Here is a 12,270-nt window from a genome sequence, read left to right as displayed (position 1 = left end):
GAACGCCAGCTGAGCGGGGCGCCAAAAACAAAACAAAAACTCCACAAACTTTTTTGGGAAAGGATTAGCTGTATTTTTAAAAAGGTTTAAAACAGTCATTGTGGGGGAAAATCAGAACATCGTGGGATGTTCTTACGCTAGTTTGACCATTACGCACTGTTTTTATCTTTCATTTTATATGAGGCCGTGGGAGTCAGCGTCTTTTCTGTTTTTAGGTTTTTCAGAAGTTTTCGTCCAGCCCCAGCTGGGGGTATTTTAAAATTAATTTCTTTTGTAGGGTGCTTTCTCCTCTCTAGCTCCTGGATTTCAGATCCAAGCCGTTATGCCCCACCTTGTAAGGTAAACAGGAAAGCCTTCTCCATATGGTTGTTTTGTAAAATTCTTTGACAAACCAAATGAGTTCATATATTAATATCAGTGAGTTAAAGAGTTAATCTAGTAACACATTAAAATTTAGGACAGAACCTAGCTCAGAAAAGTGCCAGATACACGCTCACTATGTTACCACTGGAAGTAACTGGCTTAGCGGGTCAACATGCCTTGGGGCGTCATGTGCCTTTAAGGGGGGTGGTGAAGTCAACCATCTCCAGATAGAACAAAGGCATACCAGGCCCTGCCAGCCCCAAGCCTGGTGGCTGATAGACTCTGTCATCAAGTGATAGCACCTATCTCCCTGTGTCAAGGCCCCGCAGGCGTCAGCGGGAGCCACCAAGTGGGGAAGGCAGCTTCTCCAGCAAGTTGGACGCGGGGGGACCAGGCCTCGTGCCCAGTAGAGACGGGTCAGCCACATTAACCGGGACACTCGCTGTGTGCAGACTGCAGTTTGGGCAAGCGACATCAGTTCAGCCTGCCTCAGTTTCCTCATCTGTGAAGTGGGGAAAATAGTGGTCCTTCCCTTCAACGTTCTGAGGAGGTTTGAATGAGTATGAGTATCGTTAGCTGATATTTGGAAAGTGCTAGGACAGTGCTGGGCATACAGGGAGTGTTCAAGAAACTGTCAGCTCTTACTCTAGGCTGTCACCTGGATCCGGGGAGATGGGAGTCAAAGAGATAACATGATCAAATACGAGTTTATTTTTTCTCCCCTTCCTCTCCTAAACCCTTTTTCTATTAACGACTACTGCTCTTTTAGGCACCCAGACCAAAATCCTCAGCCAATTTCATTCTGCCCCACCGGTGACAAAGTCTATCTATTTTGCCTCTAGAATGTCTTTTTTTTTTTTTTTTTTTAAAGATGTATTTATTTTAGAGAGAGTGCGCATGAGTGGTGGGGCTGTGCAGAGGGAGAGAAGCAGACTCCCTCCTGAGCCACTCAGGTGCCCTGCATGTAAAATGTCTTGCAAATTCACTTCCCCCAGTCCTGTCCCAGGTCTGGACTATGTTAATTGATCTCTTTTGGTTTGAGGCCTGTCCTCTTATGACTTTCTACCCCTATCTTTCACACACCCCCAGTCTAAATACTTTCCTCCATGCCTCACTCTGATGATGACCCATACATGTTCCAGAACCCTCAATGGCTCCCCACCACATCGGGAAGAAATCTCCCCTCCTTGGCTCAACAGTGGAGATCTTTTACCACTTGACCCTGCTCTACCAGAATAGTGCAATGATTGAAAGCTGGGTTCCAGGTCAGCTCCTCTACTTCCTTAACTGTGAGCGCCCTGCGCCAATGACTTAATCACCCCAAACCTCAGATTCCTTACTTGATAAACAGGAGAAACAGTGATGCTGACCTCGGAAGATGGTTTTTAAAGTAAAACTAGAAAATTGTGATACTAATGATAGCAGCTAACATTTATTATGTGTTGACTCTGTGCTGGGCACTGTTCCAAGTGCCGTCCACATGGCAACTCCTGCTGTGTGTGTGAGAGGCTTTACATAATGCTGGGCATTGAGTACACACACGGTGAGTGTGGGTTCCTGTATGCCTATGCACGTGCATGTGTGTGTGTGGTTATTATGGTTTACCTTTCCAGGCTCATTTACTGTTCCAGCAACCCCCATCCCCCACACACACCTGCTAGGCTCCTCACACAGAGCTCTTGCAGGAAGATACTCTGTGATGCCTGGAAAATGTGCTTGTTTTTTGAGTTGTTCCTCCTTCCGTGACAGCTTCATGACGGAGAAAGGACACCCTTGAACTGGCTGAGTACAGCAGGCATGTGTTGGCTCCTGGAGGGGCTGTAAAATCTGGTGGTGGATCCTTAGGGATAGGCAGTAAAGACTGGGGATAGGAGGTCTGAGCAGGTCCCCAGTCACTGCCCCTTGAGCTTGCCAATCTGAGGTCCGCAACGAATCCAGACTCTCCCTTATCTAGAGTTTTCTGTGTGACAGGAATTGTGCTCAGTGCTCTACCCATCATCTTAGTTCATCTTCAAATAAGGTTTGAGGAAGGTACTAATATTCGACCCATTTTCCAGATGAGGAAACAAAGGCTCAGATAGGAGCGGTCAGTCTTTAGGGCCCACTTCAAGTGCCTGCCAGGTTTCAAAAGAGAATGTCAGACCCTACCCTTGTGCCTTTCCCCACCCTGATATTCTGATTTTTGGGCTTGGGGATCTGGGCCCCAGCTCTCACCACTCAACAGAGAACCCAGAGGTCGGATCTGGCCCCAGGCAGCCAGACAGCCCTTTGGTGGCTTTTTCTTTCCTGGTATTTTTAGCTCTAGGTCACCTGCCTTGCCTGTGTGGGGGACAGAAGCACCCAGACAATTCCATTTTTACTGGTGCCCTTCAGATGCCCGCCTCCCCACACCCGCCCGCCCCACGGGCTCAGCTGTCTTAGTGGCATGCCTGGCATTCCGGGGGCATTGTTCCTCTCGGTGAGGCCCAAATTCCAGCAGCAGCTGCTGCCCCAGCCTCCCCCCACCAGCTTTTCTGCACCCTCCACAGCCCGCCTGTCAGAGCCCCTTTGCTGAGGCCATGGCATCGTGACAGCCAAACCTGTCACCATGGCCCCACTCTGGAGCTATATAAAGGTCGCACTCCTGGCTCATTCGTCATCCGACCTGAGGTTCTCAGGTGAAGGACCTTCAGCCAACACACAACTTTGCAGGCCCGGGGCCCCTGTCCCTTCCCTGCACGGACATAGGTGTTCATGGGGCTTTGATTCTGGTGAAGGAGCCTCTGCCTCAGCTCTACTGATATTTGGGGTCAGGTCATTCTTTAATAAGGGCAGGGAGGCTGTCCTGGGCATTGCAGGACACGGAGCAGCATCCCCGACCTGCACCCAGTAGAGGCTAGCATGTAACAACACCCCCGCCCCTTGCCCTGCCTTGGGACAATCCACAATGTCTCCAGACACTGCCAGCTGTTCCCCTTAGAGGGGAAATGATCTGGGTCGAGAACTACTGAGAATTGGTGGTCGAGAACCACCTAGAGAATTATTACTATGCGAGAGAGGATTCCCTGACAGTAGAGAGTTTGAGGGTGGTTTGGGGTACTGAAGTCCACCAACCCCCCCCACTTGGCCTTTCTTCCTGGTGTCTTGTCATCTAGGGATAAGGAAGAGATCTGGGGTAGAATGCTCCCTCTGCCAGTTGCTAGCTGGATGAGGGATGGCAAGTATTCCTTGTACAACCTCTCTTTTCTCATCTGTAAAATGGGTTGGTAAGATTACTGACCCCATGGGGTCAATGCTGTGAGGCTGCATTGAGATCATGTTGAACAAAAGGCTACTTTGTTTTTGCCTTCCTATTTCCCGTGGTATTCTAGCCTGCCCTTAGATGAAAAGGCAAGACTTTTCTGCTCATGGCTTTTCTGTTCACTCTTAGGTAAAGGACGGCCCTATGGTCATTTAATCCCCAGCAGTCTTACTTCAGGAATACTTAGAATGTTCAGCCCCAAATGGGAGCCCAGCTCAAAACTTCTCCCTTGATTTCATGTCCCTCAGCTCAGGCCTGCAGAGACTGCACAGCTATCCTGATCAAATCTCTGCCACCACGACTTGGGTGACTCCAAAAACTTCCCCAAGTGTCTCCTTGCTTTCAGCCTTTGGCCCTCTGCAGACCATTGCCACATGGCAGCCAGAGGGACCTAATCAAAGCTGGTTGTCACCACCCATACTTTTAAATGACTGCCAACGCTCTTAAGATAAAGACTCTTCCATTCGTCTAGACCTTTCTTCCCTTCTCTCTCTATCTAGATCAAGGTTTCTCAGTGTCACCATGCATGGCCCTAGAACTTTCTTTCAGGTCTCTGAGGGTACCGACAAAGGAGGAATAGTAAATGCACACCCCTATCTCATTCAGTGCCCATGGCAGACATCACTAGCCAATCACAGCACCCTCTCTAATTGAGCCAGGATGACCATGCTAAATTGGAGTTGGCAAGGGAGATGAGCTGACATCCTTGACCCCTCCAACATGGTTGGACGTGGGGGATAGAGTGAGGTCATCAGCACTATTGACATTTGGGACTAGCTAATTTTTTGTTGTGGGGAGCTGACTTATGCACTGGAAGATGTTGAGTAGTGTTCCTGGCCTTTCCCCACTAGATGCCACCCAGTTGTGACAGTCCAGGATGTCTCTAGACATTGCCACATGTCTGCTCATGGCTTTTCTGCTCACTCTGAGATAAAAGAGTGCTCAGGCCTTTCCCACAAATGTTCTGGAATCACTCTAGGACTGTCTTCAGTCCCTTTCATATTCAGTTTTTTAAAATTTTATTTTATTTATTTATTTGACAGAGAGAGAGACACACACAGCAAGAGAGGGCACACAAGCAGGGGGAGTAGGAGAGGGAGAAGCAAACTTTCAGCCAAGTAGGGAGCCCCATGTGGGGCTCGATCCCAGGACCGTGGGATCATGACCTGAGCCAAAGGCAGGCAAATGCTTGATTGAGCCACCCAGGGGCCCCTCATATTCAGTTTTATGGAACAAGTCTATAGGCATACCTATAATGTGCCAGGATGAAGGGCTCTGGAAAGATGAATGAATCCTGGTCTCTGTCCTGGAAAGTTCTAGAGAAAGAGACAGACTAGCAAGATGATAAGGCAGGATGCAATAAATGTAGCAACAGGGCATTCAGTCAATTAACAAGTACTTACTGAGGGGCTACTATGTGCCAGGGGCTGTGTTGGGTGCTGGGGGAAAATGATAAACAAGATAGGCACCATCTCTGTCCTGTAGTCCAAGCAAACAGTCAGATGCTCATCAGATAATCAGACAAATAAATGTGAAATCCAACTGTGCTAAGCGAGGGAGAGAGGGGCCTGGTGCTGGAGACCTTTATCTGGGGAACTGGGTAAGAATGAATAAATTAACTAGACCACCAAAGATGTCAGCTTATCTTCCCAGCTCAACTCCAACTTAGCATGGCCATCCTGGCTCAGGAAGAGAGAGTGCTGTGATTGATTAGCAATGTCTGCCGTGGGCGCTGGATTAGAAAGTGGTGGCGCATGCCACATGCTCCTGTATTTGCTATTCCTCCTTTGTAGGTATCCTCTGAGACCTGAGACAGAAAGAGAAATTCTAGGGCTATGCGTGTTGAGGAGAACAGGAGAGAATTTGGGGGTTGGGACACATAATGGAGCCATGTTATTTCCCCAGGAAAAGCCAGACAGAAAAGCTAGGTTTGCCCTGTTCTCTTAGGTGACTTTGGACAAGCAAACAGGAGCCTGAGGGATTAAGGAGGAGTACATGCTAATATTCCTGTATCCCAGCCAGGGTCCGGGGCATTTTACAAAAGACAAAAATAGACAGGAGAGACAAGAAAGACAAAGAGGGACAGATCACAGAATCTGCTGTGGAATGAAGGTGTGAGGCCAATTAGGGCCTCTGAGGTGAATCCTGGTCGTACCAGGGGAACAGGCCCCAGGGAAAGCAAAGGTTCTGCCTGGTACAATGCCCGGAGACTGTCCTCAGGGTGAGTGAGTGAGTGTTAATACAAATGGAGAGAACAGGCTGAACTTACTTCTGAACATAGAGCTAGAACCCCTGGATGAGTAAGGGATGCTTTGGGCTACAGGGGACAGAAGACCATTAACAGCAGCTTAAACTAACAGACAGTTATTTTTCACTTATAACAAGGAGTTTGGGAATAGGGAGTTCCATGGCCATTTGGTACCTGGATGGGATCAGAGATCCTGGTGGTGTTTCTGTGATTCTATTGGCTTTCCCTTAACGCTACCAAGATAGTGGCCACGGATCCAAGTAGCCTGTCTACTTCCAGTCAAGGAGGGAAATATCTTTTTATTTTTTTTAAGATTTTATTTATTTATTTGACAGAGAGAGATCACAAGTAGGCAGAGAGGCAGGCAGAGAGAGAGAGAGGAGGAAACAGACTCCCTGCTGAGCAGAGAGCCTGATGCGGCACTCGATCCCAGGACCCTGAGATCATGACCTGAGCTGAAGGCAGCAGCTTAACCCACTGAGCCACCCAGGCGCCCGAGGGAAATATCTTTTTTAGAAACCCTCCAGGAGAGTCTCCATATATTTCATCCACCAAAACAAGGTGAGGTGCCCATGTCTAGACCAAGCCTGGCCTACTTTCCTTGAGATCAAAGGCTCTTTGGCCAAAACCTGAATGGAGACAGAGTTCTGTTAGCAAGAAAAAGGGTGGCAAATGGATTTGGGGTAGGCACAGCTCACCCCATCCCCTACAAAACAGCTGAAGTAATTTTTCCCAGAAATATATGGTGGAATATAAGATGTTCTGTAACCAGAAGTTTCTCTAGCCAAAGCGTGTAGTTAAATAAGTTCCTCCATTATAGAAGTTCTCAGGGGTGCCTGGGTGGCTCAGTGGGTTAAAGCCTCTGCCTTCGGCTCAGGTCATGATCTCAGGGTCCTGAGATCGAGGCCCGAATGGGACTCTCTGCTCAGCGGGGAGCCTGCTTCCCCATCTCCCTCTGCCTGCCTCTCTGCCTACTTGTGATCTCTCTCTCTGTGTCAAATAAATAAATAAAATCTTTTTTAAAAAGTTCTCAGAGCCTTTTTAGAATAACAATTAATATGTACCGAGTACTGACTACTTGTCAGGCACTGTATTAGTTGCCTTATTTCTATTATCTCATTAAATCCTTCATAAGTCTATGGGACAAAGGATGTGGAAATTAAAGAAGCCGGCAAAGCCAGAACATGAACCCAAGATCCCGATTCTAGACCACTCTGCTAAACCGTATCCCACAGAGCAAACATTTACTAAAATGGACAAATTATTCCTCTCTGAGGAGATGCTTTGCTGAGGCTGAAATCCTGGAAATTTCCTCCACCAAGACTGCTTCTGGCTACTAGGAAAAGAATTCAGATTTAAATATCATGTCCTCATGTGGACCCCACCCAAATCAAAGTCTACTTCTGCTTCTCTTTTTCACAACATCCTGCTTTTCCCTTTCAGACCCCTTACTACAGAGTTAAATTAGATATTGGAATTTATTTATGGAAGAAGCCTCTGTCTCCCCACTAGAATATCAACTTCATGGAGGCTGAGATTCTTGTCTTTTTCTCGCTGTGTTCCCAGCTCAGAGCACCATGTCTCGCCCACAGTGACTGCCCCGTACAAATGCCAAGTCAGTGAACAAATCTGGCCAATCCACTTCCTCTTCTGTAACTGGATTTGCACATCCATTTACAAGTCTGGGTAAAAATTGGGTTTAAAATTATTGTTTTGTGGCGTGGGTTGGATAGAAGAATACATGCTAAACGCAAAACCGGGGAAAAACTCTGGACTTGAACTGACTCTAGAGAAACCAGAAGTTTAAGAAAAGATCACTGGAGGCTTGATTGACTGAGAATTATGGCTGATTTCCATCAAGGTCAGGCCAGACCAAATTTTTCAACAGGAGAAATCCATCCATTGTGAGGGATGGACTTGGCCTGAATTAGGACTCAGAGCCGTGCAACTGGGCCCCAATTCCTTCTTAGCCCCTCTTCCAGCCTGGAAAGTCCCCCACAGACTTATCTAATGGTCCAGAGGAGAACCCAGGAGCCTCCTCCACCTGGTTCCTTTCCAAATTCTCAGGCTTAATTATTTGAAATGCATCTGGGCCATCAGCTGAGCACTGCAGTTCTTCATATTTCCCAGAAGGGGGCGGTGCAACTTTAGGGCTCAGCCCAGCTGGGTCTGCTCACAGGCAAATTCAGGGAGAAGGAATATGGAAAGATGAGAGGGACATCTTTTCTCCCCCTGTCCCTCGCAGGCCAGCCAGACCCGTCTCATTCCACCACTTTTGAAAATCAGAAGGGCGAGGATGAAAGTTCTTGTAAAGAAAAACCATTTGCTTGTTTGTCTCTCTGTCTTTCATTCATTCACTCATCCCTCCAGTATTTATTGAGCTCCTACTATGCTCCAAGCCCTGCTTTAGACTCTCTGAATCAAGAGGGAGCAAAATAGACAAAGATACCTATCCCTCTGGACCTGATCTAGGTAGGAAGAAGTGGGGAGGAGATCAGAGGTGCTGAACATAATAAGCGAATTGCATATTAGGTTAGAAATGTGTATGTTCTTCTGTGGAATAAAAGAAGGAAATACTATATAGCAAGAGGGAAGTGAGAGAGGTGCGTGTGCATGATTTTAAATAAAGTGGTCAGGAAGGTTCCTGGAGAAAATGACGTTTGAGCTAAGACTTGGAGGAAGTGGAGAACAGCTGACGGAGAACATTCTAGGCAGAGGGACCTAACGGCGAGGACCAAGGTCATGCTGGCATAATCTAGTTTACAGTTTCAAGAAGTGCAAAAAGTGATATTTACCTACTGTGGGAAAATCAGATGTTGAAGAAGAAAATTATCATCTGTAATCTCTCTTCTCAGAAATAACTTGTTGGTGTATATTTTTGTGGTCTATTTTTAAGCACACGGTTATACAGATGTCCATATATGTTCTTTTTTTTTTTTTAACGAAACGGGGGGAGGCATTTCATTCATACAGTTCGTTTCACAGCCACTTGTCTGTTTACTTATGTAACCAGAAGTTTGTTCTGTGTCAATAAATATTGATCCACATATCAGCTTTAAAATGTCCCATTTATGGATACCCCATATTTTACTCATTCATTTTTCCCCTGTAATAGCATTTTGACTGTTTTCCATCTTTCTTTATAAAATGGTGATGCAGCCACCATTCCTGTAACATTTTTTCATTGTCCAAGTATCTGATTATTTCCTTAGGAAGCACTTCTACAAAATGTTGGCCCGAAGTTCGTGCACCCTTTGAAGGCTTTTATATGTGAGATCTATGTGTTTGTCACGAAGACATTTGGGCTGGCTTCAGGGGGACCCTCTGGTGGCCTGAAGATGTGATCCTTCGTGTGAAATTGCCTTTTCTGAAGAAAAATAAATATCCTGTAGGAGGGTTTGTCTCCAGGGGCTGGCCATATGGGTAATTTTTATTTTAATTTTCTTCTTTACACATTTCTATATTAATTTTTTCTATATTGGGCATGGATTTCTTTTTATATTAATTTTTCTCACCAAAGCAATATTTGCTTCTTATAAAAACCAAACACAAGAGAAGTGTGGAAAGTAGAAACGGAAGGGTCCTATCTCTGCAGAAGTTGCCATAATCGATTATGGGGGTCCAGGTTTTAGACATGGTCCAGCTCCTGTCCACATTTCTACTTTTAGTGACACATCTCTCTCCCCTGTGCTCACTCTGCTCTAGTCACACTGGCCTTCTTGCTTGTCCTCAAGAACACCAGGCTCATTTGGCCTCAGTGCCTTTGCACCAGCTGTCCTTGGGGCCTGGAGCCCTTCTCTCAGATCTTCACTCAGTTGGTTCTTTGTCCTCTGTGTGTCTGAGCCCAAAGGACCCCTCCTGAGAGAGAGCCCCTCCCTCCGACCCCCAGAGTAAAGAAGTCCTCCTCTGACTCAATCACATTGTCTTGCTTACTTCCTTCTTAGCACATAGGGCAATCCAAACAGGTCTTGTCTTATTTATTTGCTTCCTTATTTTCGGTCTCCCCTATTAGACTTGAAGTTCCTTATAGGCAAGGATTTTTGTCTGTCTTGTCTACCACTGTCCGGGTGCTAGCACATAGAAGGTGCTCATTAAACATTTATGAGTGCTGTTCCCTAAATGGACATACATAAACATGCATATGGTTGAAGACTAAATGAAGAACTCTCACAAATCGACAACAAAGTGATAAATAACCCAATTTTAAAAATGGGCCAAAGACTTGAATAGACATGGCCAAGAAGCACATGAAAAGATACCAACATCATTAGCTATTAGGGAAATGCAATCAAAACCATAATGAAATGTCACGTTACACCCATCAGGATGGCTGTTAAAAAAAAAGAACCCAGAAAAGAAAGTGTTGATGAGGATGTGGAGAACTTGAAACCCTTGCAAATTGCTAGTGGGAATGTAAAATGGCACAATTGCTGCAGAAGACAGTTTGGCATTTCCTCAAAAAGTTAAACAGAATTACTATATGGCCCAGAAGTCCCACTCCTAGACGTAGACCCAAAAGAACTGAAAGCAGGTCCTTGATTAAAATCTTGTTCACAAACGTTCATAGGAGCACTATTCACAATAGCCAAAAGGTGGAAACAACCCAAGGTCCAGCGACTGAGAAATGGACAAACGAAATGTGCTCTACCCAGACAATGGCATATTAGTCAGCTTTCAAGAAGAAGGAAGCGCTGACGCCTGCTACAATGTGGGTGAACCCTGAAAACAGGATGCTTTGTGAAAGAAGCCAGACCCAAGAGGTCACATGCTATATAATTCTCTTTATATGAAATACCCAGACTGGGAAAAGCCATAGGGACAGAAAGCAGATTGGTGGTTGCAAGGGGCTGGGGGAGGGGACTATATAATGGGTATGGGGTTTCCTTTGGGATGATGAAAATGTTTTGGAATTAGAGGCAATGGTGGTACAACATCATGAATGTACTAAATGCTACCGAGTTTTCTACTTTAAGACGGGTTAATTTTATATTATGTGAATTTTACCTCATTAAAAAAAGAATACTGTCATAACAATAATCAATCAATCAATCAAATTAAGATCATGTTACACATTTTAAAAAAATCAAAAGGGCTAGTTTAAAACATGTCTTCTGTTCTTGCTTTCTTCACTTAATATATCTTCGATATTGTTTTCTAAGGGGCTACTTTGCTCTTTGCAACGGCTGCAGAGATTTCCATGGTGCAGAAGTCTCGAGTTATTTATTCGATCCCTTGCGGATGGACAGCCGGGGGTTCGGCCACTATAAACAACGCTGCATGGAGCGTTTCGTCGAGGGCAGGATCAGACTGAGCGGGGCTGGGCAGGGAGACAGACTTCAGCAGCTCCCTTCTCTGTGGGCTCCGCACTCCTAGCAGAGGGCGTCACTTTCGAGCTTGTTCAGGAAGGAGGGGCAAAAGGAAGAAACAAACCAGAGGAAGGCATGAGATGGGAGCCGGGTGAGGGGGGTTGGTGGGGGGAGAGGAAGGAGAGAGCAGAACATGGTCCCAGCGTGGGGGTGGGAGACAGGCAACAGGGCTTGAGCCCACTCTGTACTCCTTCCTCCATGTGAGACTCTGGGCAGCACACCTAGCCTCTTGGAGCCTTAGTTTCCCCATCTGTCAGACAGGTGCAATCACAGTCCCCACCTCACGGCATCATGAAGATTAAGTGAGCAGTTTCTGCAAGTGTATGGTCCAGGGCTGGGCACATAGCAGGCTTTCAGGAAGTAGGAGTTAATATTCGTGCTGGTGGTATTTCTAGCAGCGTTGCTATTCTACCTTGATGAGCCGCTAGAGAGAAGTCCAGTATGCACATTCTACAGATAAAGAGGTTAAAGGAAAAGGCCACCAGCAGGGTCACATAACCCAGAACGCACACGTGGCAAAGAAGAACTCATTCAGAGATGCACCACATTCCCAGACTCCTTCAGCTTCTCCCACGGCATCCTTCCCTGCCTTGATGAGCTCCCCCAGATGTCCAGGATGGGAACTCCCAGCATTCCCAGGGAGCCAGCATCCGGTATCCAGAGAACAAAGAAATGGGCTGCTTGGAGAAGGTTGGCATCTGGAGGTGTGGTTTGACCATCTCTGCTCAGGGCAGCTATGTGCCACCAACTTGAGGCACGAAGAAGCAACAGCAAGCAGTGAGCACAGCACTGGGAAGGGGCAGTGAATGAGACCGTGGATCCTCAGGAACCTGACTGCACCGGCCCCCAGTCGCTGGAAGACTCCAGGAAGGTCCGTAAGTGAGCTGTGGGGACAGACCTGAGATCAGGGGCTCTCCTTCAAGGACACTCCCAGGCAAGACGACTTTGCCCAAGACAACTTTAGGGTCTGCCAAGACTTCAGCAGATGTTTCAGGACGTGTTTTGAGATCCAC

The sequence above is a fragment of the Mustela lutreola genome, chromosome 11, assembly GCF_030435805.1.
Source record: "Mustela lutreola isolate mMusLut2 chromosome 11, mMusLut2.pri, whole genome shotgun sequence".
Classification (NCBI taxonomy): domain Eukaryota; kingdom Metazoa; phylum Chordata; class Mammalia; order Carnivora; family Mustelidae; genus Mustela; species Mustela lutreola.
Note: the sequence above shows the minus strand (reverse complement) of the source record.